The sequence below is a fragment of the Myxocyprinus asiaticus genome, chromosome 23, assembly GCF_019703515.2.
Source record: "Myxocyprinus asiaticus isolate MX2 ecotype Aquarium Trade chromosome 23, UBuf_Myxa_2, whole genome shotgun sequence".
NCBI lineage: Eukaryota > Metazoa > Chordata > Actinopteri > Cypriniformes > Catostomidae > Myxocyprinus > Myxocyprinus asiaticus.
The window spans coordinates 9,625,324-9,633,760 of NC_059366.1; the positions used below are offsets into that span (position 1 = coordinate 9,625,324).

Below are 8,437 nucleotides of genomic sequence, written 5' to 3' on the forward strand. Positions count from 1 at the left end.
TTCTCCCTCGGCTCCCTTACTGCATTTGTAATACTATGTGAAGAATGTAGTGTTTTGTGATACTTAAGTGCTACCCACTGGAAAATGTAGCCCAATGCTGTTAAAACTCTACTATTTGAAAATAGCTGAGCTACTGTCATGCTAATGAAAAATGTAGCTAAGTTAGTAGCATTGCTACTTTTAGTTAACTACCAGTACTCCTCAACATTGCTTTAATGCATGCTGATTTAAATAAAACAAATCATTATTTTACAGTATGTTTTCTCCCAGTTATATGGTAAAATTGGGGGAGCTCAAAAAGTCTGAACACATGAAAGTATTTTTTCTAATAAATTCACAATGCAAAAAATAATAATGGCCCTATTTTTCACTTCATTTTAAGGATAAAAAATATTATTTATAATTGTTTCATTTGATTTTGAGATTAAACATGACCTGGATGTTTGTGTGAGAGTCAAACAAATTATGAAGAAAGATAAAAACAAAAAAAATCAATTCATTCACAAACAAGAGCCACAAACCTGTGGAAATGTGTATACTGATTACTATATTGTCTATCTTGCACAATTTTGTCCTATACCAGGTAATGCAAATTTACCAATGCAAATTAATTACTCTAGTAACATAAGAAGCCTCTAACAAAGTGAATTTAATCTTTTTTATACTGAATATTGAAGACAGTATCTAATTTCTGAGTAATCAAGCTAAAAGGGTAAAAACAAAAATAAAATAAAAATAAAAAACATGAGCATCTGAATTTAATTTGTCCATGTTTTTGGACATTGAACAAATGTCTGATGTTCTCAGACTGTCTGAAAAACAGCATTAGCTGTTTTCCTCTGAATTCTCAAAGAACCCTTGAATTGTTGATTCCCAGCCATGCAAATATTGGTTGCTCTTATCTAATGCAAGTCTAGATCATTGATCCTAGACCTCTGTACCACTGCATTATCAAAACCCAATGGCCAAGTTCCCAGAAATGCATAAACTTTCTTTTCTGCTATGTTCAGCAGGAAAACCATTTTTGTGCCCACTGCTAGTGGCACCTAATGGGTGCAGCATCTTGATCTGATTTAGAGTTTACTGCCATGAGCACAGAAAATCCATCATACCATCAGGAGCGTCCTGTAATCAATTACTGGAAAGAGTAGGAACTCTAATATCTGATCTCAGCACTTTGGACATCAGCTTTCTAAAGTGTTTCTTCTGCATCACAGGGCCACAAGGAAAGTCATTACAGCTTTATCTACAAGTTAAAGAGATGTCTGAAAATGGGTGAATCAAATCATCAAATCATGAATTTAAAACAATCAATTTAAATTATGTGTAAAAACTAACAACTTTTAGTCTGTGGTAAGGCATAATATGAGGAAATAAGGCACAAAATATGAAATTCTGACTAGTCTGACCTTGTAAGCACATTAAAGACTGCAAGCATATAGCATTAAACATAGTTAATTTAAAACAGACAATGTTGTTTAGAGTTAAACATTAAGTATATAATTTCATTTCAATCTAAAACAAAGGCTCTCACATTTTCAATACACTGTTTTGTGTAATAAATAAAAAAATGTGTCTATATTTGTCATTCAGAAACAAAACTTTTAATACAGAGATCTGCATATGGGTAATTCTCAAGTAAATATCCTGGTCATATTTAACCCCAAATCAAAATATTTTTTTTTATAAATAAATAATTAAAATAATTATATTTTGCATCAATCAAATGAAGTCTACATTCAGGCCTATTAAGATATTTTTGCATTGTGACATTATTTTCAGGACACTTAATTACATTTTAAACCCCAGTTCTCATTACCATAACACAGTCATGTTTTACTGTATTACAGTAAAATCAGGCTGTTGTACAATGATTTTCTTTTTAATGATTAACATTTTTTTATTGATTCATATATTAAACAAAGAACAACAAAACATATATAAACAGAATCAATACTTAACTCCCACTAATACCCCTAATGGTTGGCGGAAGCTTTCCATTCTTTAATGATTCCGTATAAACTTCTAGCAAATGTGGAGTCAGTTCTGTAGCATAAGATCTAAAAAATTCAGCAGCAAAGCCGTCTGGGCCCCGGAGCCTTGCCTATAGGCAAGGCCTTAATTACCTCACCAAGCTCCTCCAAGGTTATCTCAAACTCAAGATAATTTTTTTGCTCAGTCGTCAATTTAGGGAGTTCTAATGGTTCCACAAAGTTTCGAATATCCTTATCAGTAGCCGAAGATGTGGAACTATGGAGATCAAGATAGAAATCTTTAAAAGCATTGTTTTATTTTTTTCCTTTTTTCACCCAATTTGGAATGCCCAATTCCCAGTGCACTTTTAAGTCCTCGTGGTGGTGTAGTGATTCGCCTCAATCCAGGTGGTGGATTTATCCTAGTTGCCTCTGCGTCTGAGACCATCAACCCGCGCATCTTATCACGTGGCTTGTTGAGCGTGTGTGGAGACATAGTGCATGTGGAGGCTTCACGCCATCCACCATGGCATCTGCGCTCAACTCACCACGTGCCCCACCGAGAACGAACCACATTATAGCGACCATGAAGTGGTTACCCCATGTGACTCTACCCACCCTAGCTTAGGAGACCTGGCTGGAGTCACTCAGCACACCCTGGGATTCGAACTAGCGAACTAGATAGTTACTCCAGGGGTGGTAGCCAGCGTCTTTTACCACTGAGCTACCCAGGCCCCCCTTTAAAAGCATTATTAATATCAATGGCCGAGGTAAATATTTCACCACCAGCAGATTTCACTGAAGGAATGGTAGAAAAATACTCTCTCTGCTTTATACATCTAGCCAAAAGCTTCTCTGCTTTGTCCCCCAACTCAGAGTATGACTGTCTTGCCCTGAATAGCCAAAACTCCACCTTCTACGACAAAATAGTATTATATCTGTATTTCAGTCGGGTCAATTCTCTGAGATCATCAGACGACATTCGGCACTTCAGTTCTGCCTCTGCACTTTTAATATTCCCTTCCAACTCCATGAGTTCTCGTGCTTTGGATTTTTTGGTGAAAGCGGCATACTGTATGATCCGGCCCCTAAGAACCACCTTAAATGCCTCCCAAGCCACGCACACAGAGGACACTGTGTACCAGTTGGTCTCCATATAAACACTGATTTCAGCCTTTAACATTTGTTGGAATTCAGGATTTTGCAAAAGGGATACATTAAAGTGCCAACTAAATGATTTATTTTTCTCCGTATGTGGCAACACCTCTAAACACACCAGGGCATGATCTGAGACTAAAATGTTTCCAATTGAGCAATCAACAACAGATGAAATGAGGGACTTAGTATAAAAAAAATCTATTCTAGAATAAATCTTATGAACTGATGAAAAAAATGTATAGTCCCCACCAGATGGGTTCAAAGTCTCCAGATATCTGTAAAACCAAGATTTTTACACATCCTGTGAAGCGTCAATGTTGCTCTAGGGGGATTACACATTTTTGCTTCACTATGATCAAGGACTGAATCCATCAAAAGATTAAAGTCTCCTCCCAATATTATATCATGAGGGGTGCCAGCGATTTGCTGCATCCCTTCAAGATCTATAAAAAAGCCCTGATCATCAGCATTAGGTGCATAAATATTAGCTAAAATCAACTTTTGCCCCTGAATTTCTGCTAAAACAATAATGACTCTTCCTAATTTATCTTTAATCTGTTTGAGACATTTGAATTGTAGATGTTTACTTATCAATGTAATGACTCCCCTGCTCTTACTTGAGCCAGCACTAAAGAAAACATGCCCGAATCTCTTTCACTTCTCCAGCCAAATTGACTCCCTGGTCCGAGGCCTCCGGAGGAGCATCAGCTTGAGCACGTAAGTGTCTATTAATGTCTCCAGAGCCCAAGGATTTTGAACTATTTAACATGTTGTCTTCCTAGAACAGTTATGGATCAGGGTGTATCAAATCTCACCGGATTATATCATTAAAAGTATCAAAACTAGCAAAGTGCACAGAGCTCGTCATTCACAAGTCCGAACCTCGCATTGCGTCACATGACCAGCATACAATGATTTTCTTAATTAAATCAGCAAAAATGAAAGGCAGAAACAACGGAGCACTACTATGCTGTATACATGTGTATACATACTATACATACAATTCAAATAATATATATTATTTTTCCATGTTGCGTTAATGAGAATATCATAATAAACATATTTTTTTGCATTGCGGTTATGAGAATTGGGGGTAAAATGTGGTAACTATCATGAAAATAATGTCACAAAGTAAAAAAATCTCTAAATAGATGTAATTTTCTATAACCAAAATATAATTTCTTCTTTGTTTCTTTAGATTTGGAGTAAAGTGGGACCAGTACATTTTCTTGACTGGTTTCATGACAATCACAGATATTAAATGCTCTGGATTTCATATCGCTTGAGCTTCAGTGGGTTTCAATCTTAGTAATAATGAGACATCAAACCAATGGATTCCTCCAAATGTGCAGTTTTAACAACATGCCACCAAACTAATTTATTGTTTACCTGAAATTAAGCTACATGCATTTAAAAATTACATTATTTATTTATTTTAATTTTTTCCTTTTTTGAGTGTTGTGATAATGAAACAATGTGATTCACTACACGCTTTTCCATTTTCCCTTCTTCTTCAATTTTATTAGTTATCTAAAAACAGATGCTTCCATTTTCATTAATGCAGACTTACTGGATTTAAACCTCAGGTGTCACATTCTATTAAACACAATTCAAACAAATGTATAACTCCATAACATTAGGTTCTCTCGTTAAATAAACCATGGAATGTCGAACAATGGGAATTCATTCTTGACGTTCAAAAACAGCCGTGCGTCCTGGAGCTCTCCATGGTATCTCAATCGTCGGCTATTTGAGTATGACTGACACACAAACAACGTTATTAGATTAGGCTGCTTGTAAATGTTTCACATAACCAACCAGTCTAAACATACCACTGCAAATATTAAGATTTTATGAGTGGGATCATCTCCCATTTCTTTAGATCATGGCAGAATCATGAATCAATCAACTCTCATAAACGAGCCAGTGCATCAAGTGATGCTTTATGGTCCAATGCGTAAAATGCACCAGTGCAAGAATGAGATCAGATGTTAGTTAGACAAATAGACCAAGAGAGAGGTTTCTGTTGCCAGGCTTCAGAAAGCCTCTGATGCACTGATGTCATCTTGGTGCAATCGTTCATTTGCTGTACAAGTTCGTGATCTGACTGGTAACTTACCTTTCAAGGTGAGCTGGTGTAGCTGTCAGTAAATGTTATGTTGAATAACGAATAATCTCATTGACTAAATGTTCGTGTCGGACCTCCTTTTATAGTAATGTTATTTTTGGAGCAGAGCAACAAATAAAAGTACAAAGTGTCCAGTTTGTGTCCTTCTTTTCAAGAAGTCGTCTATCACTTTAGTGAAGAAGAAAAAACGATCACCACCAAAAACCTTTCATGCGGACGCGATGTCGATTATACTGCATGTTGACAGACGTGTAATCACGACTGTAGTCAGACCAGGTAAAGAGGATGCCACGGCAGGACTGTTGATGTCTGTGCACTACAACGCACTCACGTTTGCCGTATCTGCGCTCTTTATATCGGCGCGTTCACGTTCCCCAAGGTCCTAAAGATAACATATCACAGGACGTCTTCAATTTATAAGCCTCTGTTCAGTGTTCAATGTTTTTTATTTTTATTTTATAATTATTATTATTTCACATGATATAAACAAAGAACAGTGAGCACTGCGTTAAAAACATACAGGAAAAGGGAAAAAATAAAGATGATAGACTATATCATTTATAGCATATTAAAAATAAATAAAATAAAGTAAAAAAAAAAAAAAAAAAAAAGGAAAGTTAAAAAAAAAACTTTGTTCAATCTTTATTCTTCTTTTTCACATTTGTTTTTTCATTGTTAAACTTTTTTTATAGATTGTTATACAGGACATTAAGTGACCATGTGACGTCACACATGTATGCTTAGTGTATTAAAAAATAAATAAACAGATAGGTGTTAGTCATTTAAGATTGCAATACGTGGGGTTTTCAAACTTTTTAATGCCAAGGACCCCAAAATATTGCGAGAGGCCCCCGTCCTTAAATAAAAAGGCAGCTTTATATTTTCACATATAAAAACCCCTTTATTTTGTGTGAGGAACATAGTGAGTGCTCTAATAAAGACAACATGTTGTTTGTTAAGTTAAATAATTAGCTTTGATATTTTTCATTGTACTACAGTCAACGCAAATTATTCAAATATCAGCTAGAAAATATTTTCTTTTGTACTAAGTTGACAGCTTATTTTTTATTTTATTTTTTGGATTTTTTTATTTTTTTATTTTATTTATTTATTTGTAGCAGAATGAAACTGTAATATTGTCAAATCAAATGTCTATTGATGGAAAAAGCACCCCCTTCTCCCCACTGGGTGTCCCCGGAACCCAGTATGAAAACCCGTGTGCTAAGGTGTTGTGGGTGGTTGCAGGGCATTGCTAGGTGGTTGTTGAATGGTCCAAGTCAGAAGAGTCCATACCCCAGTCTCTATATTCTGGTCCTGGATCAGGTCCCTCCTAAGTCTATGGGATATTTTGCCTGTAAAAAAAAAAAAAAAGAAGAAGAACAGCATGCCACATGATTTGAAGTAGGCCTATCACTCATGTTTGTAGACCAAACAGCGCAGGATGGATTACATGTATGAAAAATGAAAATAGAGGGGGGAAAAAAACCTGGTTGACTGTAAAATTTCAAGGGTAGTTCACCCAAAAGTGAAAATTCTGTTGACATTTAGGCTACTCACCCTCATGTAATTCCAGCCCCATATAACATTTGTTTCTCTGTAGAGTACAAGAGGAAAAAATGTGAAGAATGTTCATGCGGCTCTTTTTTTCCCTAAAATGAAAAATAATAATAATAATAATAATAATAATAATAATAATAATAATAATTGTACCCCAATCATCTTGCCAAACATTTTTCCTCTTTTTGTGTTCCACAGAAGAAAGAAGGTCATACAGGTTTGTAACACATGAGGGTGAGTTTGTCAGAATTTTCTTTTCTTCTTCTTTTTTTTTTTTTTTTTTTTTTTTTTGTGAACTGTTCCTTGGTGACTGATGTGATCTACTGAGTTCTCAAATACAACACTGCCATCCAGTGTTTCTAAATAGAAGACATTTATGTAGCTAATATGTAAATGTAACTGTAAATCTTGTAATTGCATGAAATTAAATCTTAAATGTAAGTTTATATCTCGTAATTATGAAAAATATTATATACAGTATGTAAAGTTGTAATTGCGACTTAAAGGCACAATTGTTGTTAATGTATTGTTACAGTTTTTCTTACAGTCTTAACATTCTCTAAACTTTAAGTGCAATTGTCACAACTGTTTTATGGGACATCACAACTGTATTGCATGTCTGCAAAATGTAGTAACTCACCCAAAACATTGAATTCATGCTTCAAAACCTAGTTATTGTGTCAGTAAATTGGCCAATGCTGCCTAAATGAAACGTTTTTTGTCATCGTGTGAGCCGTACTGGTCAAAATGTTTAGATGTTTTTTCACCATGGCAGTCAACCCTGGAAATATTTGTTATATAAAAATTTCATTTTTGTTCTACTTTTTTGTTGACACTGACTGCTTACTGTACTATACAATAATGTCAGTTTTGTCTAGCTGAATGCGATTGTGTATCACACTGAGCTTTTTAGATACTGATTTCAACAGTAGGTAAAAGTTTACTGGGAAAAGTCAATACTGTATAATACTGTAGTACACAGAAAAAGGATATGCACATTTATATGTATACAGTAAATGTATTTTTGTAGCAATGTGTTACATGTAAACAGAAAATTCAAATTTGCATGTCCATTTTTATGCATTTCTTACATGTAAAGTAATATATAGTGAACAGGAAATTTCCACAAATTAACATCCATGCAAAAAAAAAAAAAAAACCCCCGCAACAATGAAAAAACCTGTGGTAGTTCTGTAAAAAAAACAGTAAATTGGACTTCTTCATAGTACGTAACACTACAAGTTCCCATCTTCTTGGTGGACATCCTGTCGCTCTTGTTGGTCAGGCCAGAGATTTAGCAGACATCACAAACATTCCATGTCATAGATATTTATGGAATATACATATACTCTGACAGATTTTGATAACTGAATGGGTCATTTTGCAATCGAGTATGACAATTTCACTGAGAATCAACTCATCACTTTTGATCAGCAAGACATGTGCATTTAGTTACTGAGCAAATTGTAGACAATTGTACTTACTCTTTTGCACACATGTGCCAAAACACGTGCAATTTGCTTATATGAATAAAAATTCAAATCTGGTGTGAACAAGAAACTAACTGTTCAGAGATTTGAACTTACTGTTTTGAAAAAAATAATTCTCATTCGAGAAATGA

At 34.9% G+C, this 8,437-nt stretch overlaps 1 protein-coding gene across 2 annotated transcripts in view; it reads right to left on the reverse strand.

The window, feature by feature from the left end:
- Window positions 1-5,567, reverse strand: part of LOC127413712 (synapse differentiation-inducing gene protein 1-like) — a 71,657-nt gene extending 66,090 nt beyond the window's left edge. For both annotated transcript variants that reach the window (XM_051651073.1, XM_051651074.1), the window contains exon 1: window positions 5,251-5,567. The gene's annotated coding sequence lies outside the window, so the exon portion shown is untranslated. The remainder of the gene's footprint in view (window positions 1-5,250) is intronic.
- Window positions 5,568-8,437: the final 2,870 nt, after the last annotated feature.